Source organism: Ambystoma mexicanum, chromosome 4q, assembly GCF_040938575.1.
Source record: "Ambystoma mexicanum isolate Mex_15411 chromosome 4q, UKY_AmexF1_1, whole genome shotgun sequence".
Classification (NCBI taxonomy): domain Eukaryota; kingdom Metazoa; phylum Chordata; class Amphibia; order Caudata; family Ambystomatidae; genus Ambystoma; species Ambystoma mexicanum.
In genome coordinates, this window is record NC_090928.1 from 91,221,272 (window position 1) to 91,244,614 (window position 23,343).

Genomic DNA, 23,343 nt, shown 5'->3' on the forward strand with positions numbered 1-23,343 from the left:
TCCCAGTGCCGGACAACTGTGTCAAAGATAAAACATGGTGCACCAACATTCAGCAAGCCCTCGCTAACAAAGTGACAACTCTCCAATCTAAAATTGCCATGAAAAAATCATCGCTCAGTCTGGATACTAAACCCACAATAACTACCACCCCTCCCATAAATAACATCGACATTCCTCGTTTCAAGTTCTCTAAAGTAGAGGGATCAATGTCTAGCACAAATGATAAAGGACGCAACTAGAGACCTGGCCCCCTTTATCTCAAAACTCATTAACGCCTCATTCGCAACAGGGTCCATACCCATAAACCTAAAAGAATCTTGGGTACTCCCATTGCTTAACAAACAGACGCTAGACCAAGCCATACCTACGAACTACCGCCCAATCACCACTGTGCCATTCCTCTTAAAAATTATAGATAAAGTGGCGTACTCTCAAATACAGAAACACCTTGAAACCAACAATTTACTAGGAGTACGGAAGTCTGGCTTCCGCCCCCTGCACGGGACCGAAACTGCCCTCTTAGACCTCAAGGCGCAAAATGTTGAGCTTAGGGATCAAGGCAAACCAGCCTTACTCCTCCTCCTGGACTTATCAGCTACATTCGACCTTGTTGACCATAAGGTCCTTTGCAGACACTTGGATATGGCTGCGCACTTCTCAGAAGAAGCCATAAATTGGATCCAATCCTTCCTCAACAATAGGACTATGAGAGTCTTCTCCACCACTGCGGCAGCAGACTCCATTCCCCATCACATGTGGTGTGCCCCAGGGATCTTGTGTTTCTCCCACACTTTACAACATCTTCACCAAGCCCCTTTTCGATGATCTGGACCATCTTGGTATCACCTACACTAATTACGCAGATGATACTCAGATTCTCCTACCTCTTACCGGTGATTACGACAAGGATTTGGCCTTGGTGAACAAAGTGTATCTCATCATCCAGGCATGGATGGCCACTCACGGACTATGCCTGAATGATGACAAAACTGAAATCATCATCCTGGGCACACCCCCTACCCTCAAAAAACTGGGCCCTAACTACTCTTCCTTTAATATTGACAACAACCAAATTACAACTACCCACGAGGTTAAAACTCTGGGCTTCTACCTGGACTCCACCCTCTCTTTCAATAAGCAAGTCAACACAATGGCCTCTGCAACTGCCTACACCTGTAAATTGATAAGAGCAGGCAAACCCTTCCTATCAAACAACAGCTGCATCACACTTGCGAGAGCGCTCGTGTTATAAAAGTTGGACTACTGCAATTCACTCTACATTGGGGCTAATAAGGAAGTTGTCAAAAGAATTCAAACTCTGCAGAACAATGCGCTTAGAGCAGCGCTAGGTATTCCCAGGAGAGCCCACATCACCGAACTTAGACGAGCCAATAACTGGCTCTCCATTCAGGAGAAAATCCAACTAAAAGTTGCCTCGCTGGTCCACAAATGTCTTAATAACGCCGCACCACTTTACCTCTCCGCAAGATTCACGAGAACAAAACCCACAAGAATCACCAGATCCGCTAACTCCAACAATATATCCATACCCAGAGTTAAACTGACTAGAGTCGGTGGATGTAGCTTTCAGGTGAAAGCAGCTCAACTCTGGAACTCCCTACCATCCACCTTGAAGACCGACCAACCCTACCTCACTTTCCGACATAACCTCATAACGTGGATCAAAAATGCAGACATACAATAGTTCACCCATTGCCTGGACTTATTTATCCATAGTAGTTTCTGATCAGGACTGTAAATACATGCATCCTCTTTTGCCTATTATATATTCTTGTACATGTCTGTTGTATATTACTATATATTTCCTTGTTTTGCTTCTCTATTTTTGCAATTTGCTCCTGTAACTAAGCTTCAAGTTGTCTTATAAAATGCGCCCGGTTACCCCTGGGTCTGGTGCGCAATACAAGTAATAAAAACAAACGAACAAACAAACAAAGAAACATTTAGATCATGTTCCTTATAGAGTAATCCTCATGTAATCACAAGACACTTAGGAGGTGAATTGGTAAACAATGAACTAAAGTTAGTCTTCACAAGTGCATTCTGGTTGTTATTTCCGAGGTGTACTGGATATTGGGAGGTAACCAAGTCTTTGAAGGAGACTTGTCTATATTCCATCTGGGTGAATCCAGATACAGCTGGCTTACCTTACCCGGGTGGAGAGGCCCCAACATTGTTGGAGACTTAAACTTGCATGGGAGACAGAAACTGGGAAAACCTAAATGCTGACTGTGCTCTATGATTAAGGAGAGCCAAAGGAGGGATGGATGCTGGTGACTATCTTTGAATGAAGTGTTTGACCAGACCCTGTGGAGGAGGAGCCCTGCCGCCTTTCCTGAGTGCCCATAACAGAGGTTTCCAATGTAAGTAGATTTATCCAAATGTCACCAACTGTTTGGGGGATTTGCCTACCTTAATATTTTCCCTTAATAGTGCCTGGGGGAGCAAATTGAACAGAACCTTAGCATCTTTAACTGAGTATTAATTTTAAGAATTCCCAAATCGATTGATGCATGCAGAGCTTAGAGGATTTGGAAAGCTCTGTCCTCTTTCCTAGCTGGAAGTTAAGTTATAATTGTTAAAGTAATTGGGTACATTTATTTTTCATTTCAACCCCATACTTCTCTAAAGAAGAGGGGTGTCCTTGGCCCAGAAACAAATTCCAAACTGTCCACACTCCCAGACCATGCCTTTACACCAAGGGGTTTGCTTCACCGAAAATGAAATTTCTAATTGTCACCACTCCTTAAACCTTGCCTTTAGAGAAAGGGGTGTTCTTGTCCCAACACAAAATACCTAATTGTCACCACTCCTTAAACTTTGCCTTTACCCAAAGTGGTGCCATTGACAAAACGAAATTCCTAATTGTCCCCACTCCCTAGACCTGGCCTTTAAACAGAGGGGTGCTGTATATAACCAGTGCCTGGGGTTTGGTGCCGGGGAGCGAAGTGCTATGCAAAGTGAAACCAAGTGTAATTCTCCACTGAAAAATATACACTTTTTCCTGAAAGTGAGTATGTGGACCTGATAGTAGAACAATTTTGTATTGCTTTTGACTTGAAGAAAGAAGGCGAGTTGTAGCCATCAAAAAATTCAATTCAAAACTGCTAGCATTTTCAAGCGTGCAGGGAATTCACACATACAAAGGGCTGCATGTGTAATTTTTTTTTTAATGAAAACTGTAATGTTGTTTTAAATCTAAACCTTATCAAGCAATATTTACCTGTTTATTTAAAAAAAAGTTAAAGGTTTGTTTTGTATTAAATCTTTGATTTGTGGCACAGAGGAGGTGGCATTTGTGTAACCATTTAGTGCTTGATTGATTGAACCTATACTTTAAATAAATATATATTCTCGCAATACCCTGGCCTGTTTCTTGGCCCATGTTGGCACAGGGGGAGGGATATATGAGTCATAGATAGAGCTAGCTGAACCAAAATAAATGTTTTATTCTGGCCCATCTTAATTGGGGGGGGACTCCCTATGTTAAGCGTGGTCTCCCAATATATTTGTACAGGTCGTAACATCGGGTACAGCATACTACTACTGTGAATATAACTTATATTAAACTCCAAGAAGCACATTCTCAAAATGTAACACAAATGAAGAAAGGGCATTGGATGAGTTTTTTTCAGTTACGTTTTCGTTTTAGAAATGCACAGTTCTTATTATTCTGAAAGGTGACCTGCACATATCTTGGGGGCTCTGTGGCAGCACCAAAGATGCACAGGCCAGCCCCTGTGCATACATTAGTATTGGAGGTGCGCACCCGTCACCTGCTTGGTTACTAGTGGCTGGACCTTGTAGGGCCCCATCACTGTGAAATGTGAACAAAAACAATACTATCCCTGTTTGGGGAATAGAGATGAAAGTGTGACAACCACAACAGCGGTTTAAACCACGGCTGTCACACTTAAGGACAAATGAATGACATGGTCATCAATAATCCTGTCATGTTTTGTGCAACCCCTGTGCACCTGTTCCTGACAGATGGGGCTGAATTTGTCTCATTTCCTGCGCATTTCAAAAGACATTCCACTTGTGAATTCAGTATGTGTAATTAAATGCACAGAAATGCCCCTTATTTGCGCAAATACACAAATAGGGTGCGGAAAGAGCATTTGAATGGGTGATGTAGGGGATGTTATGAGTTATTTAAAGAATTTGTACAGCATGGGTTAATAACGTTTAATATTGGGACGAAGGAGGGTGACATTGGTTACTAACAATTAGTATAGGGGTGAATTGAGTGGGCTAGATCTGTTAGTCCACAGACTCCGAGTGTGCTAATATTGCAGGAGGTGCACACACACTTTCACTGGTCACAACCAGTTTCAGAAAGTAATGTAAATTTGAAAGCTGAACAACAGTGCTTCGCAAGGCAGAGTGTGCAGTGCAACAGAGTGATGGGCCTTGAGAATACACATGTATTGTATGGAGCAGGAAAAGAGGAAGGAAGGAAAACATGCAACCTTATTGGGAGTTTGTGCCATGCAGAATACTGTCCAAAGATCATTCAAGCCAGGGGCTGGAAAATTACATGAGCAGAATCAGAAGGGGCAGGAATGGGTGCTGGAAGGTTCTGACACTTGGTGTGATAGATGTCACCACGGAAGAGGCTGGGAAATCGTACAGGAAATGGACGTAGGATAAGAGTTGGTATGTTTTTACTGAGAGTTTTAAAAGAGGGAGAGGGGAAGAACAGAGGGGTATTCTTGCTTTCTGGTGGGAGAGAGATGCTGCTTCTGGTCATTTTCCTGGTGAGAGAGAGAGAGAGAGACTGCTGGCTGGTTGAAAGGACGGGGATGTCCTGAGTAGCTGGTTGGAGAGTGGTGTAGCTGCTGAAAGTATTACTTGAAGGACATGTTTTTGAATCTGGGGAAGTGTCCTGGCAGAAATGGGCCGAATTGTACTAGGCTGCAAGAAGGGCCTGGTAAATCAAGGGCGACACAATCACCCCTGAAAATGCAGAGAGCTGAGTGTGAGTATAAATAGGTCGATAATCAATTAGGACTCTGTCTGCAGTTCTTCACTCTGGGAACATGAACTTCAGATAATTTGAATGTGTGGAGTGAGCGCCTCGTTGCTGAAATAGAAAAAGAGGCACTTCAACATTTATTTGACGAGGGTGCCTGATCACATTTTATGATTCTGATGAGAGAAAATCTCTAGAAGATTGCATTATCTGGTTGTGTGCAAAACCTGCCCAGAGTACTAGAAATCAGAAAAGATGAACAGTCAGAACTGAGTAAAAGGGTGTTTCATTTAGAAAGTACATCAGGTGTGGGGCAGCTACCACTTTCACAGTTGCAAGCTAGATGTGATGACTTGATGGATCAATTGTTACATTTAAGGACAACCCCACAGCATTGTGAAATATTAGAAACTGAATTGTAAGTTAAGAGAAAGCAGGTGCAAGAAGATTTGGAACAGATTGACCATTTAAAAAGTGAATTAACTCAGGTGTCGAATTGTGTAGGGATTTCACCATAACAGAGATGAATCATTGCATAAAGACAATAGTCAGTGTCACCGAGATATACAGTGGTTGTAAAATGGGATTGCTCATTTAATGTCAGAGGGCGATAGAACTCTGAACATAATCACTGATTACAAAGGACAGGTTACAGAAATGAATGGTTAAATCATAAAACTGAGAAAAAAACAGACAACATTTTATACATTTCATGGTGAAATGAAGATGTTGCATACTGAGCACATAGAATTAAAGCAGCAGAACTCAAATTTAAGAAGGCAAGTATTGCATTTGCAGCATTGTGAGCTGCAGAATATGTCACATAGTGTATCTGCGTCAAGCCACAGTGTGGGAACTAGGCCAGGCTAGGCACACTTACTAGGAACTGGACAGCTTCCAATATCTGAAGGAGCAGATTGTAATGTAGGAAGGGAGAGAGACATGCAAGAGAATCACAGGGCCTCTTGCACTGTAGGGAGATAGGCGATGGATAGCACACACAATTATTGTTCACAATAAAATTCATATTTTATACTCACTTAAGATTATGAAATCGATTAAATGACTAGTGAATCCTTTTAAAAAAGATTCAGATTTATCAATAGAAGAACATATAGAAGAGGTTGTGCAAATATGCCAGACATTAAACATCCCAAACAAACAATATATCTGTTTCTTTCATTTAACAATTGGTCAAGCCCATACCGGGTTTCTGAAAAGCCTCAATGAGTAAAACATTTTAGTATTGGATGATTATCAGCAAAAGGTGACTAGATTCTTTGCTCCCAATAAGTCAATCCAGGAGGCTTAAAGGGTAGCCTTTGCGTTATCTGCAAGCCAAGTGGAATCCCAGAGACAATTCCTACAAACATTAAAAAGGACATTCATGAGGTTTGATGTGAATTGTGATGTTAGCTCAGTCGATTTCAAAAATACATTTTTTCATGGCCTCCATATAGAGGTAGTAGCCCAGCTCACCTGCAAGTTCGCATGTGAAAAAATAATACATTGGACAAGGTCATGAAAATATGGGAGGTTGTTTCTAACAATGAAAATAAGGGCCAGGATCAAATCATAAAAGAAAAGAGAAAACAACATTTCCTGCAGTTTCAGAAATTAGGTCTGGGAGAAATATGGCACTGGAGACAGGCCAAATAAAATGTGATACAATGCAAAATCAGAAAAGTGTGGCTAATCAAGGAAAGACCACAACACAAGAACCAGTATTTCAATCGACAGATCCTAGTCAAAGTGATACCTACATCAGTCCCTTGTACTGTGGCAACTCGCCACGAGTACGATATCGGTACAGTATGGCAGGATCAACTAATACACCAATTTAATTACATACTAGGCCATACCAGGCGTTGGGAGCACAGTGTGGATTTAACCCTGCTATAATGATATATGGGATTGGTATCATGTGGAGCCAAGATATGTGGATAGGTTCACTGAAAATGGGAATCAACAAAGTGAACTTTATCAACCAAATGAAAAACATAATGGGCCTCATTACGAGCATGGCGGTAGCCGTGCACGTATGGCAGGCACGGCTACCGCCATGCTCGCTACCGGCACTACCTCCCGCGAATGGGCACTTACCGGCCCATTACGAGTTGAATGGGCCGGGAATTGTCTATTCAGGGGAGGCGGTAATGCCGGGCTCCCGATCCCCATTCTGCCCCATAGGGCACAATAGGGGTCGGGAGCATGGTTGCACCGGCTCCGTTGATAATGGTGCCGGTGCAATCATGAGTTTCCCTCGCGGGTGCCGCGCAGCCCGCCAGGGAAGACCTGGCGGGCTCTCAGTGACCCGCGAGGAACACTCAGAATAAGGCGTTATGGTATGGACGGTACCGTCCATACCATACCACCAGGGCCGTATTGAGGCCCAATGTGACCTATAGCCCCTACCCCTATGTTCAGGCCTCAGCGCAAGGGGATTATGGACAGAGAAAAAACCCATATTCCTTTCCGCCTCTGTCAAGGGAGTACAGGAGAAGTACTAATGGAATTCTGTCGCCTGAAGGTAATCAAAAAAGGACTTTGCACTGCAAAAATACACTTTTCACGGTTCCATGAATCAGGGTTTGTGTCGGCAGTGAAAACTCACTTTGAACCGAGTCAAATATTCCATGAATGGGGCTCTCGTGTATTTAAACATTTGCCAATCTTAGGTACAAAATCCAGCAGCAATTCCTTAATTCCAATAAAATCCTCTATACAGTCACAAAAGTATCTTACATCAAAAATCGAAAGGACCAAGAAAGACAGAAAAAGGTAAAGAACAAAGGCAATGGCAAAATCAAAACACAAGATCAGGGAAAAAGGACCCAAAATTGGACAGGAAAAGAAAAGAAAGGAAAGGAAAGGAAAGGAAAAGGAAAGGAAAGGAGGAAAGGAAAGGAAAGGAAAGGAAAGGAAAGGAAAGGAAAGGGGATGGGGGAGCTGGGGGTTTCCCTTCATCAAGCTCTCCTAATATTTTCATAGTCATTTCTAAGTATTTTACAAGGGCAGTATTGAGTTTCACGTCCGTCCCCCCCATATAGGTCCTCCCATCAGGCCACTGTGTCAGTTACATATCTACCTCTCATTTGTTTGTAGAGAAGCACAGTTCTTAAAGACTTTAGTTTTGGACAGAAGAGGAATAAGTGCTTTAGTCTCTCCTGCTCTGTGTTACAGAGGCGCCATCTATTGTCCGGCACCTCCTCTCCATATCTTAGAAGAGTTACCTTTGTGCGTAATATGTTTAGGCGAAACCTAAGAAACAGTTTCACATTGCAGGATCTCTTCAGGTAAATGGTTGTCACATTCAGTGCTGTCAGTACAATTTTCGAGAGCGTATGGACTTTTGAATTTGCTCTTCTTTGTTCTATTTTGCCCCAATCGTCCCACTATAGAATCTTCCTTGCCAATAGAGGGTTTCTGCATAGTGTTTCTGTAAAGATTCCTAAGTTTGATAGAATTGTTTGGCTTTGGATAAGCCAGGCCTTCAATATTAGGTCTTGCATTCTCATTTGTTTAACCGCCAAAACCTTAAATTGTGGTGAGCAAGTAGGTAGCAGTAGTTTTCTGAAAGGAAGCAGAGAGCTCCAGACCACACTTGCATAGAGGGAGAGAAGGCATACTTCATTCATAATTATCACTATAGGCACACATGAAGGGAGTCACAAGACCTTTTTCAAAAAATAGCCTTCCAGGGCCTTCCATGTTTCCCAGGGTAGCCCTATACACGCCTCTGCTGCGTAGGTGAGCGATGGTGCTACCTTTTGTTTGTAGAACTTTATAATGGATCGAGTGACAATTTACAGTACTTCCGCCCAATAACTAGGGCTTGTGCAGTCAAGTTTTTTGTTTTTTGCTTTAAGCATTTAGCCTATGGGGCATCCCAGACGCTAGCACTTATTGTTACTCCCAGATATTTTATGTGTTCAACAGGTCTAATCCGATTTTCGTTCAGCGAACAGCCTTGCAAGTGGTTTTTCCTCCCTTTCTGATTTTGAAGAATGATGATTCCAGACTTTTTGCATTGATCTTTAAGTCGAGGCCGATTGGTGTGCGATCTAGCAACACCAAACCGTCCGCATACAGGAACCACTCCACGGCTGTACCGTTTATTTTTTGGGGAAAAGCACAGCCCTGGCCTAATGCTTCTTTCAAATCCTCAATGAAGAACTTGAGTAAGGCTGGAGCCATCGGGCAGCCCTGCGTCAAGCCTTTCAGTGCAGGTATACTTTTGGTTATTGTGCCGACTTGATTGAGTCTGATTTTCGTGCATGTATCAATACATAAGTCTTTTATTGCCGCTAGCAGGTCCTTTAGGCACCCTCTTTTTTTTCAATTTGGCCAACAGAGTTTCTCGGTTAATGCTATCAAAAGCATGTTCTAAGTTGATGCAGGCTAAGTATATTTTACTGGGCCCCTTGTTTGCTCTCATCTTCGGCAGATTAATTAGAAGTAGGTTTAAGTTGCAGCCCACCTCTTTAACGAAACCCATCTGGCGACAGCCGTAACATCCTGCTAGTGTGTTCCGGTCATTCATAGATTTGAGTAGAAGTGAGATGAATACTTTACCCAAGACATCTAATAGTGCAATTGTCCAGTAGTTTTTCAGATCTTTTCTGTATCCTTTTTTGAATATCGTCATCACCACAGTGGTTTTCCTTGACTGTGGTACTTGACCTCTTGTTAGAATTCTTTGAAACAAGACCACACAGAAGTCAGCCCAGGTTTCATGGGCAGATCTCAGCATCTCATTAGTCAGGCTGTCCAGGCCAGGGGCATGTGATCTGCTAACCTATTTTATTTGGGCTCGGATTTCCTCTTTGTAGAGCTTGATGTTCCATTGTTGACTTGGCATGAGGGATGGAGCTTCCTCATGTTGATTGTGAGATGAATATAACTTCCCAATATAAGTCACCCAGGTGCTTTCCATTATTGGATTTAGCTCAAGAGCCTTGCCTTGTTTATGATCTGCCACAGGGTCCTAATGTTGCTCTTAGCCAAGGCTCTAAGCATTTCTTCAGCATTCTTTTGGTGCATTATGGCTTTGTGTGTGAAATCAGCACATTTTTGTATTTTTGTGTTTGTCTTTTAATCAGGACATACCTGTCCACCAGCAGAGAGGCCCTGAGTTTCCTTACATCTTTCTGTAGTAGGCTCTTCTGTGTGGCCACCTCTTTATCATAGGTGTAAAGATTTGAAGTGTGGCTTGCTGTTTTTAGCAGACTTCTCTCTAAGCATCACAAAAACCGAGTCATAATTCCACCCTTGCCTCATGTCTTGACTGAAATGCCTGGAGGTGTTCTGTCAGGCATGGAATTACTTCAGGTTTCAGTCTTCGTCTTTGTCTTCCTCCTTCAACTTCCACATTTTGCAGCCAGAGTATTTTTTTCTTGTTTTGTCTGGTCCTTTTAATTAGAATTATCAGTAGGGCATACACTAAGTTGTATCAAGTCACACATATTGCTAGAAACAAAGAAGTAGACCAAGGTTGCACTACTAGAGCCGCTTTGCCAGTCAGGGCACCCGGGATGTCTCCTGACGTTTGGCCATTGAGCATGACTAGTCCTCTGTTTTCCGTGGCTTCCCACCAGCCCTTAGTTCTTTGGGCTGACTGCCATTTCCACCCTTGATGTACCTCTCGTCCCGATGGCCCCATTTCAGGCAGTCTGTGTTTAAATCCCTGCAGAGTATAACTACGGGCTATGCATGTATGTGGTATGCAAGATCTACCCAGGACATCATTGTGTCAATGAAAGAGCTTGATTCCGGCAGGTCTGGGTTCCAAAACACATTAAAAAGGATGTATACGATTTGGCCGTGGCAGAATTCTTCACAGCCGAATTGACCATGGTCAATTTCGCTGCGAAGACATTTTTTGCAGCGGACAAATCCAGCAACATCTTAGCCCCCCACGGCCCTCAATACATCCCCCAGCCCACCCCCTACTTACCTTTTTGACATCCTCTTTTCTTCTGACCCTGCAGCGTCAGTTTTGTCCCTCCTATGTGGGTCGGATCTGATGCCGCAGGGTCTGCTTTTCTTCTTTTTTATTTTTCCCCGTCTCCCGCCTCCAACCCACCAGAAGCGGGCAACACCCCTGCAACCTCCAAGGCTGCAGATAAATGAACATGAGGAGTAGGGGACAACCCGGCAAACCTGCTCATCAGGTTCAAGTAATAAGGTCAAAAAGAAAGAAGGTCAAAAATAAGACCTATAATTAGGTCAAAATTACCCAATGACCAAATGTAAACGGTCAGATTGGGTAATTCTGTTAAAAAGGGTCGTACGGCTCTGTGTTTCACCATCCGGCTCTAAGGGAGTTAGAATCAGTATTTGAATATATGGATTTGGGTTAAAAGTCTCAGTGACTTCTAAGTTCGCATCATTTTTTACCAAGGTTAGAAGGCCGGATGACGGCATACCCTGGATTCCTTTTTTTGCCTTATTTAGGTGCACAGAGAAGCCATCAACCATAGGTAGATCCTGCAACCATGTTTCCTGCAGACATATTATGTTGAGACTGGATGCGATGGGATCCATTTTTGGTGAGTGGGTGAAACCTCTGATGTTCCATGATCCGATCTTCAAGTTCTGGCAGCTCCCTTCCCCTGGCTCTATGGCTGAGACCTTGAAACCAAAGCCCTAGCCATCCGGTTCAATGAATGCTTGTTTTCTAAAGTTGGTTTTGTGCGCTGCTCCTTTTGCACAAGTCCTTTTCAGTCTGTTTGTGAGTCATCCTTTCTAATCGCTATGTTCAATTGATTTAGATCCTTATGTAAGGCTGACTTTGCCCAGCCTGGTTTGCATACGCTGTCCACCTCTTCCACGTTTTTTAATGCAAAGGGTATATTTTGGCTGGGCTTTGTCTGCTGTTTACCGGGGGCTCTGAAGAGCATTTCTCCCAGATATGTCTTTTCTCTGGTGAACTCACACAAGCGTATCTTGTCGCCGGTGAGTTCTCATTTGTCCACAACTCGAAACCCAGTACTCGAAGGTCATCTCTCGCATCCAGGAGTATTGTAATCAAGGAGGCAGGTCTCATGTATAGCCTCACTCGGTCGGTTTCCCTCTCATTTATGAAACTGACTATCTGTATATCTTCTGTTTCCACCACAGTTTCGGCACATGATGGAACAAACACAGCGTATTCGACCGGTTTAGTATAAGTACATCATTCGCCTTCAGAATCCTCTCTAGCCGGATCACATGGTCAAAAGAGTTCCCGCAACATGTGCTTTTTGGTAGGGCAGTATTTTTTTGTATTTCACTTCCCCCAAAGGTCCCTCTTTGTTTCTACCATTTGTCCGGAGGCAAGATAGGCTCCTGTCTAGAGTTTTCAATCAACTTACTCATTATCCCTGAAGGTGCTGTAGTCAGAGCCTCCTTCAAGCCTGTAGCTCTGTCTCTTCACTCCGCTAAAGCCAGGAAGATGTGGGGGGATGTCAGAGTGGTGTCTTTAGTCACTTGACGGTGATCCTTTGTTTGGTCCTTGAATTCTTAGCTCCTTAGTGATGTTAACAGCAATATTGGTGGCTGAAGATTCAATTTGCAATTCCTAGTCTTCAGGTGGACAATTGCAGTAGTGAGTCTTCAACCATTTCTGAGTCAATTCTGTTTTCTGCAGAAAGGTTAGAAGGCCCTGCCAAGCACTCTTCATATCCATCCTGAGACTATGTGTTCACAAGCTGAGGGAAAGCAGAGGACAAATCGTTTCTCAGAAAGCTTTGAAATCCACCAGCTTTCCCCTGTTTAGATCTGTGGATCTTTGGATGTTTTTTGACTTCTTTGGCTGGTCCTTCTTCTTGGCTATGTCCACAGAGTTGGAGCTATTTTTATTCTTTTGATCGAATATTGAAAAAATACTCGGCTTCTCCGCTGACCAGTCGGCAGGGAGGACTCCTGCTGTTTGCAACTATGCCTCACAGCCTTCCCCTTCAGCTGGAATCTCTACTAGACTGGGTTCAGCTTCCATTTTGGTTGATTGGTATGTGACTTGCATGCTCTGTTATCATGGAAGTGTGTTTCCTTGGCTCAGTGGGGTTAACTGCAAGGGTGTCATACCAACTTGTTTGCAGGTTTCCAGTCTGGCTAGGGCAGGCCGTTAACAACCCTTCTGAGCTTGTTTGCTGGATTTTTGTATAATGCTCAGAAGGATGTATACGCAAAGCAATGTTGCAGACTCCTTCCAGGAAGATGTTCTTGTCTGTCCTTGCCTCTTGCGTTAGATGAATCTAAGATTTTAAAATCACTCCTTCTAGCTCCTTTTCTCTGCACCTCTTTTCTTTGATAGCTGTTACAAATGAATCCACATGCAACATCTTAGTGTGCATTAAGGCTATCCATGTAGTTAAATCCTTGTAGTTCTCATTTAGATTTTTGTAGAGTTTCATATAGGGGACCATTGTGATAAAGACCAATGACACAATGCCCGATTGCAGGTGAGATAGCCATTCAGTCTCCAGGCTTCCCTCTAAAGTCGAGGGAGCTTTGCAATTTTTTTCTCCAATCATCCATTTTCGAGATGATTTTTGTTTGTGGAGGGAGGTCCTGATCTCGGGGGCACTTGACACTTCAGTAGAGGAATTGGACCCCGAACTTGTCATTGAATTCCACCCACGTGCTTCGCCAGTCATTTCGCTTCAGATGGTGCTCACCTTTAGCCTCTTCTTGTCTCATAACTCAAGTTGCAGTGGCTGGGCTGTCCATTGTGTCATTTGTTTGTGTCAACGGGGACAAGATTTCTTCTGTGTTTGTGGCTCTTCTTCTCTGCTTGGCCGGAACCCCCAAGTCAGAGTTACAGTCACTGACGGGCTCCCGTAGAGCATGTCTCCCTGCGCACAAGTGCTCATTCGAGCCTAGCTGGAGGGCCAAGCTTGCAATGTCCATTGTCAGCCTTGCTGACAGCATGGGGCACATCACAGGTGCTACATCAGCTGCACCAGCCACGAGAGCAGCATCATGAGTTTGTGCTCCCTCAGTGTCGCTCTCAAGGCCAGGGCACTCAATGAGGGCCTTGCATACATCTGCCGGTGCTTGGCGTAGACATTGCTTCGAGTTTGGAGCTGATTTTGTGAGTGCCAGGCTTGTGTGGTTCTTTTTCTCTGGGGGGAAAAGTTGAGGACTCCGAGCCCCACAAGCTCTGCATCGGAGATAATGAGGGATCCAGAGCTTGCACGAGGTTGGCTTTCTCTGCAGTGTGCAGAAAATCTTCATCTGTTAGGTCTCCCCACCCCACTGGTGGGGCGACAGGGTCTTTTCTCTTAGTATTCAAGAAAGAGTTTGATGTTGAAGCAATCCACCCCCCCCTGCCGAGTACCTGAAATGCCATTTTAAAGGACCCATGTCCGCTATGGACTTTGATCTTTTTTCCAGGGCTGTGAGAGGTCTATTTCTATGCATTTTGCCCACAGCAGACTGAGGTTCTCGGGCAGGAACAGTTTTTTGTGATAACTTTTTGCTTTTCGTGGGAGGATAGATCAGGGGCAATGTGCTCTCCTTGGAAGCAAGATGATGTGGAGCAACACAGGCTCGATCTCCGGGTCCTTGCTTAGAAACCTCTGGGTATTAAGCGCATTATAAATAACTAATTACATTACATAACATTACACCAGCAGGGAATTTAAGACCTGTTGAAGTGACCGGATCAGAACTAGCTGTCGTGTCTTCTTCTCCTTGCACATCCAGCCCCTCTCCCGAAAGGTTCGGAAGGTTCGTAAGCATTATGAACACTGTTGGTGGCTGTGAGTCACTCAGAGAGGCTGAACAATGAGGGGTGGGGTTACCTTGCAATAGTTGCCGCTATTGAGATTTTCCAACAAGTTTAGTTCAACATAAATCATCAAAACAAAACAATATCAACCAAATCAATCCAAAGTCGAGGGGATTGCATGAAAAAACAACAAGAGCCACATTCCCAGTTAGTCAGCATAGAGGCAGAGTTACGTGCAAGGTCAACAGTACAGGCTTTAATAAGGGGGGGGCATCAGCAGGTTGCACAGGGGCCAGTCTCTGGTCCACATCAAGCTTAATGCAGAGACTAGAGCCCTGTAGTAGTTGTGGCTCTGGGGTTACCCCCCTGGTTGTCTTTCATGAGCCACCTGAGTGGCGGGGGTCGACGCACCACTGCTGGGAATTGCTCCGCGTAGTCCTGAAAGGGAGCCCACATGCTGTTGAATCTGCTCACATTCCCCCCTCGAGCAGCGGTTATTCTTTCAGCAGCTACTGTATCCCAACATTTCGCCCACCACATGGTGAGTGCTGCGCCTTCGAGGTGCTTCCATAACCGTGCTATGGTGATGTTAGCCGCTGTGAGCAGATGTGTAAATAGGTCCACAAGGCGTCCAGTTAGTGGGAATGCCCCTTCGCCTGTGTCCCCCAGCAGAACTATCCCCGGGTCCCATGGGATTGTCAGCCCTTTGGTTAGTTGAATCTGTTCCGGTACCTCATGCCAGAATCGGGTAGATTTCGGACATGACCAAAATAAGTGAAGTAGTGAGCCTGTGGCCGCGCATCCCCTCCAGGATTGTGGTGAGATTTCTGGATTGCATTTGTTGAGAATTTCTGGGGTTAAGTACACCGGTAGCACACCTTTACAGCCCCGTCCTTGCTCGTGATGCTTTTCGAACTCATGCCTTCGGGACCAAATCCGTCCCCAAACCTCCTGTTCTAGCTCTCGGCCCAGGTTCTTCTCCCATTTGATCATAGTTTTCTTTTTTGCCAGGGTTGGATTTGTTGAGGCGTTTGTAGAGGGTAGAGATTTTTCCTTTGGGGGCTGTTGAGGTTAAGGTGCGCTCTAACGTGGTTAGTTTCTTGCTTCCCTGTGTTTTAGTATTGCTCTGGGGCATCCAGTGCCTGAGTTGCTCATACCAGAATCTTTCGACCTTTGTGACCTTAAATTGCGTTTTGCACTCTTCAAATGTTAACGGGATACCATCAGTGAAAAAGTCTGCTATTTGGCTTAGTACCCCTTTCCTCCAATTGTCGAAGCTTCCCGGGGGTGTCCCGGGAGTGAATTCTGGGTTGTTCCAAATTGGGGAGAGAGGTTCCAGGGTGCCTTTGCAGCCCCATTTGCGGGCTGCCCTTCTCCAGCATTCCACTGTGTTTTTGGTGGCTGTTAGTGGGCTTGCGGTCGAGAATCCCTGGGTTTGTTGATGTGCAGGAGGGCTAAGAGCGGTACCGGGCTCCAGGCTTCCTCTAGTTATTTCCAGCAAGGTTGGTAATCGATTGCCAAGCAAAGGCTTGTGATAGTTGCGCTGCGAGGCAGTATCTGGAGATGTCGGCACTCCCAGTCCACCCGAGCCCGCGCCTCGGAGCAAGACTCGTTTAGCTACTTGTGTTTTTTTCTTGCCCCACACATATTTCAGTAGCCCCTTTTGTAAGTGTTATAGTTCTCTCTCGGGATCGAGATTGCCAGGGCCAGTCTGTGGTAGATTAATCTTGGGACCAAGTTCATTATCAGGGCTTTAATTCTCCCTAGCCATGATACCTCTTGATTGTGCCAGCACTCTAAGTCTTTGCGCATCTTCCTGAATAATTATGAAAAGTTGGCCCGGTATACTCCCTCAATTTTATTTGGCATCTGAACCCCCAGGTAGCTAATGTGGGATTTGGTCCAGGGGATGGGATGCCTACTGCTAGTGTTTCATTGTGTTTTTGCAGTATATTAACTCCTAGGACATTAGATTTAGCGTAATTAACCCTAAACCCTGATGCTTTACCGACTGCCTCTATCTCTTGCCACAGGGCCTCCATGGATTTGTCTACCTGAGTTAAGGTGAGCAGGACATCATCCGCATACATGGCGGCTTTGAGTCACTTTCAGGCCCTGTATGTGTGAGTTTTCTCGTATTCTATATGTAAACGGCTCCATAGAAAGTGCGAATACCAATGGCGAGAGGGGGCATCCCTTGCACGTGCCTCTGGAGATATTCATTTTGGGTTATCTGATGCCATTTATTCTCAGGGATGTGGTGGGGTTCTGGTAGTTGGCTAGGGTCCAAGTCCTATATCTCGGGCCAAACCCAAAGTGATTAGTGTTTTTCGCTTATGTATCCCTAGTCTAGTAGGTCAAACGCCTTATGTGCGTAGAGTGAGATGACCGTTTGTTCTGTCCCCGTTCTGTTTGTGCTTTCTATTAGGTTTAAAGTGTGTCTGATGTTGTCCTGTGTATTGTGCCCCGGGATGAACCCTGTTTGGTCTGGGTGGATTAACTCGGGGAGAAATCTTGCCATTCTAATTGCTAGGATCTTAGAGAAGATCTTGGCGCCATTGTTCATTAATGTTATAGGTCAGTATGCGGCACATTGCTCTGGGTCCTTATCCGGCTTCAGGATGAGCACTGTTAGAGAATCTTACATAGAGGGAGTAATGTTGCCTGTCGTTAGGAAAGAGTTAAATAATGTTGCAAGTTGGGGGGCTAGAATGTGGGCAATTGTTTTATAGAACCGAGCCGTGAGCCTGTCGGGCCCGGGGCTGCATTCCTATGGCTCTGAATTGCTTCCATTATCTCCTCTATTGTAATCGGGAGCTCAAGGTAGTCTAATTGGGGTGAGGGATCCCTTTTCTGGATTGTTCCCAGGTAGCAGGTTTGTGCCAATTTCTCTGTTGGGGTTCCTGCCATGATTTCACGGTGGTGGTTTGTCATTACCTCTACCTTGTCTCTTTCTGCATACCAGGTCCGTCCCTCTCGACCCTTGAGTTTCTGGATGTTATTTCTGGTGTGTAGTTTTTTCAATTTGCATATTAGTAATGGATTTGCTTTGTTGCTATTCATATAATAAAATTGTTTGGTGTACGCTAGTGCACGTGTCGACTTATCGGCTAAGTGCATTTCCAGAATGGATCTTGATTTCTTAAGCTCTCTCTCTGTTTTAACGGATTGGCGTTTTCCAAAGGCTTTTTCAAGCTCTGCCACTCTCTCCTCTAATCTGGCTTGTTGTACTTGCCGCCTACATTTTTGTGTCACTGCACAGTTAATTAGCACCCCTCTTATTACTGACTTCATTACGTCCCAAATTGTTACTTCAGAGCACCGCATAGTAGTGTTTTCCCTAATGTAACAGGTGAGTGCTTCCGATACTTCAGTTTTGATTGCTATGTCTTGTAGCATGGAATGTTGCAGCTTCCATTGCCTTTTGGGGGGTTCTGGGAGGCCATGCACTCTTGCATTGGCAACTACCGGGGCGTGATCTGACAATTCTCTGGGATGGATTTGAATCTCTTCTACACAGGGAAAGAGCACACTGGACATCAGGATCAGGTCTATTCTAGAGTGTCCCATGTGAACGTGTGAGTACAATGTGTAGTACCGTACACCTTCGTTAGCAAGCCTCCAAATATCTACCTCTCCTGTTTCCCTCAAGAATTCAGCCTTCCCTATTGCCCGGGAAAAGTCCTCACTAGTGGGGGGCAGCGTTTTATCGTTATGTGGACCTGGGACTAGGTTGAAGTCGCCTCCCATCATGAGGTGGCCTTCTGCAAGTGCGCTTATAATTGGGAGAACCTTGCGGAGGAAACGGTCTTGTGCAGTGTTCAGGCAGTATATGGAAGCCACAGTTAGTGGTTGCTCCATCAGGAGTCCCTTTACCAATATGTATCTCCCCTTGTATCTTGTTTTATCGATACCTGTGTAATGGGAAACTCCCTGTTAAATAGAAGAGCTACACCTCTCTTTTTCTTGAATGCTGTGGCAGGCCCTGAGTATCGTTGGAAGGGAAACCCGCTTCTCGTCTGGCTCCAGGAGGTGAGTTTCCTGCAGGCAGACTATGTCCGCGGAGAGCTGCACTAGTCTGCGCTCTACCGATTTTCTTTTCCCGGGGAGTTAAGTCCCTGCACATTCCAAGTAATCATGAGCAATTCCTTGCCAAGATCTTGTGCCATGTTTGCTCTCAGTTTTTATGATTCGCTGCCCCACTGATGCTTCTGCATGCCCCTTAGTGTGTCCTTGGTTACCCATGTTGACTAACCTATAGCCTTCCTTGGTGTATGAATTCTTGCCTCTGTCTTTCACTCTTGAACATCCCTTCCGAACAGTCCCTCCCCAACATTCCCCCACCCTCATCCTTCCCTGAACAACGGGTTGTTGAGCCCAGCCTTCATCCTACGGGGCAACCAGCTCAAGCCAGCGTACCGACTTTACTAGAGACCCCCTGGCCTCTTGTGAACATGGAAAAACCATTGTACTTGCTACTAGCTTAGTTCATTCTTCAGTAAGCGACCATCTTTTTTCATAGTTGTCTCCGTCTCTATTCGCGCCTTTCGTTCTCACATGTGGCTACAGAGATTTGGGTTGGGGATGGTGCAGTCCTTGCACAGCGAGCAGCTGTTGTTTCACGGCAGCAAATGTAGGATCTATGGAGAGTCCAACCATACAACTTCAGCGTTGATTGAGACCGTCGCTTGGGGGAGATCCACTCATTCACTCTTTATCACCTTTCCTGCTTTTTTGGGTTGGGCCCTTGATCCTGAGTCTGGGGTTCACCCCAGTCCCGGAGTTTGCAGCGTCCCTTCATTTAGATTCATTGTGTGCTGTGCTCTTTTCGATGTCTTAATTTTCCCCATCGGGGTTCAGGAGTCTTCTGCCTCTTTCATGTTGCAGATTTGCCATTTTGTACCCTCCAGAGTGAGTTTAATGTGGTCTGGAACTCCCATCGATACAGCACTTTCTTCTCTTGCAGCCATTCTGTTACTGGTTTTTGGCCTTTCCTCTTCAAGAGCACGGTTGTTGCCAGGTCCTGATACAGCATAATTGATGCATCCCTGAATTTGACTGTGGGCAACCATAGCCCGTCTCAGTGGCTTCCTTGTCCGTTAATGGGGGTATAGGGTCAGAGGAGGGATATATTCCCCCACCCCTGTTACCCTTTCCAGCTTTCCGGTCCCTTAATTGGGGGGGGGGTGCAGATTGAGTGCGTGGCTTTCTTCAGGAGCGCTGCAGCTTCCAAAGGGTCCCACAGAGGCTAATATGTTAGTGCAGCAGCCTTTCTCAAGATTAATATCCCGGATCTTTCATTGCCTTCTTGCTGTGCAGTTGCTTTGGCCAATGGGGCCACGAGGTAGGATTAGAGGCCCCCAGGTTATTGGGCCGTTTCTACTCGTAGGCTCCCTGCTGCTTGGCCTCTCTTCATCCCCTCGGTCCGGGACACTTGGCTCTGGGGGAGAGCTGCAGATGCCGGTGCGGATGACTTACGTTGCCAAGAGAGCCACCACGGACGCTTCCAGGTGCGCAGGCCCTGCGCTTCCCGTGCTGCTTCTGTTTTGACTAGGGACAGAGGCCGGCCCAGCAGGTTCAATTGGGGATCTCGGGCAGCATCCCCCAAGTGCTGTGTAAACCCCAATTGTGCTTTTGTCTCCCTTCAGTCCAGCGTGCTTCCAATGCCGCTGCTAAGGCCAGGTGGTGTGCTGCTTGACATAAGTGCTCCGCAGTCTGCAGGATGCTTTGTGGCTGTCATTCATGGAATGCCTCGTTTTGACCAGAGCTCACACCACTGTGGTAAGCTGATCAGGTACCACTTCCTGGTTATGTTTGTGGCATGGGGGCCATATCATCCCCTCAGTACTTCTCGCTGTGCGGGTTCATCCCCTCCAGGGGCGCGATAGAGGGCATGGACACATGTGTGGCCCTGCTGTCGGCCGGCATGTCGGGCTGCCTTAGGCGGAGTGCAACACGTTGCTGGCTGCTTCTATTCCGAGACTCCAGAGCGTTGGATCCCAGCTGCCATTTTGTGCACCACATCAGGTGTGTGGCCGCCGCAGTCCGCTGCCTCGTTCACCTGCGTGAGGCCACTGCAACTCACCACACTTTGTTTGCTTGCTCTACATACTGCAAGCTTTCACATCACTCACCTACGCAGTAAAACAGGCATTATTGCTGTTGTCTTCCTGCCTGCAGCAGGGATCAGGCCAGGAGCTCTCACGTCACCATGCTGCTTGCCTCGGCGTCAAGCCATGCCCTCACGGGTGGCTGTTTTAAGTGTTTCTCCGAAAAGCTCTGCCTTCAGCTGGACATGGAATGCATACTGGGTTGCAGCAAAAGCAGCAGAAAAACGAACAGCAGGGAAAAATATGACAGCCTACACTCAGCCAACACTCTGCACCTATTGTCAACTAACATTTCATATTCCTTTAACTGCTTTATGGGGAGCTATTGGTTGTTGCAGTTGTTTTTGGGAGATGTAACTGCCATCTTTGTATTTGTTTTATCACTGTTTGTACCATTTTATCCTGTGCTGTACTAAATCTTTTATGGCGCTCCTGCCGAAATAAAGATATTGGATTGGACTAAGCTCAGGTGTGTGAAACCAAGCAAATGGAAACGAAAAATCCACAAAAGAAATCCAAAGAACACTAGGGTAAAAGGCACTTTAAAAAGAAATATATTGCACATGAAAAGGATGAGGAGCGTACAAATGAACAATGAATAGGCAGAGAGATAATGGGTCATCACAGGGTTAATGGTGCACTGAACACACTATAAATAAATGAAACAGAACTAGATGAAATGACTAGAAAAAATATAAAAAGTGAAGGGGTTTCATTACCTGATGAATCTCATGATGTTCATATCTCCATGGGATAAAAACTCTTCAAAGGATACTTGCAGGTGAGAGGAATATTTCGAGTCACAATGTTCAACAATGTGCAATGACAGGTAAAGTATAAGTGCAAGGTGAGTTCCAAACACAAAATGTTGATGTGCTACCACATGAAAAAGATGTTTATGAAAATACAGATAGTTGTGCCCCATGGGGAAGGTACGTGAAGATAATGAAAACAATGTGGAAAAATCAGGTAAGGCATTGGCTAAGAACGTAGGTGGGCCCGCTATGCAGGGAGACCAATCAATAGCAAAGCTTCAAATGGACCCTAAGGGCAGAAAAATAAATGGGGAAGTGGAAAATGAAATGGGCAAAAAGGGGGTGAGGTATCATTCCACATGCCCCTTTGTTTAGCAAGGACTCAGGCAAGCTTAAGGAAAATCAGCCCTGAGATCAGTAACAATTTACATTTCCTATGCATACTTGAAGAAAGTGAAGATAGATATTATTTTCCTATTACACTGGAAGAACAATACACTGTATTTGCAATGGTGGATACAGGTGCGCAGGCTACTGTGATGCCAGGGAAAATGCTGGATAGCATAAATGAAGGGAGACCACAACAAAATATTCTGAAATTAAGACAATAGCAGTGGAAGGTGCGACTGAAGTTAACATCAAATTAGGGAATCATAGACTCAGACAAAAAGTGGTGGTCAGGCCGATTGAGGAGACACCATTGCTATTAAGCAAGAATTGTCTGAAGAGACTGTGGCCGCTAATTGATGGGGTAAATGGTGTTCTGTGGTCTTAGGCCAGGAAGCCACTGAGGCCTCAAAAAGTGGTGAGCTACGTTAGCAATGCAAAAGAATGCAACACCATTGCCAAGTCTGAGAGGGTGGCAGAGTTATATCTTCACAATGGCTCTGTACCTGTGCCACTGTCATTCTCATATGCCATGAAATGCAGGGGGAAACGAAAATCAGTAATTGGAGAATCATCTAGGTCCCAAGAAGAACTGGAAAACACATCACGATTCTATCTAAGTGATGAAGATTTTAAACAATGTGATGCTTCAGTGTCAGATCAAGAAAAATATATTTGAACCTTTGCAGTGTTGGCCCTAGAACAGGAGAGGAGTTTCATTAATGAGAAAGTGTTAAAACAAATGCGGGACAGGATAGAAATACCACATTTTTAAAATAAAACATCAACAAATATTTGGATTAGACAGCCCTGATTTGGTACATACTATTGTGGGGCGAGGCATGTCAAAAATAAAAATAGGATCCAAAAGCCTGCATCACACTATATGGATTGCAGTTGGAAGTAAGGCCAAATTCTATCTGGGAAATGATATGCACAGAATGATTATGGTATTAGATTTTTAAACTGGGTGCGGCAGAACCCAAATTTGAGACTAGAAGGCATTGTGCATGCATGCAGTTGAACTTCAAGTAAACAAAGATGTTACCACTCCTGCCTTCATAAGGCAGTTTACAGTATCATTGAAATCCAAAAGGAGACACAAGATTATGGAGTCTGAAGCATTTTTGATTATCAAGGAAACCATGAGACAACAAGAGCTAGAGCGTGAATTCACACCATTGGTAGAAGTTGGGAATGGTCCCATCCGGATGCTAGTGGATAGCAAAGGATGTCAGGAGATTTACTTGGAGGAAAGTACACCATTAGGGATGGCAATGCAAACATCGTATTACATTGCAGATTTGAAAAACCTAGTTATTGGGAACATTCCTGAAAGCTATCTCACTTCACGAGGTGAACTGCCTCAGTCTTTAGACT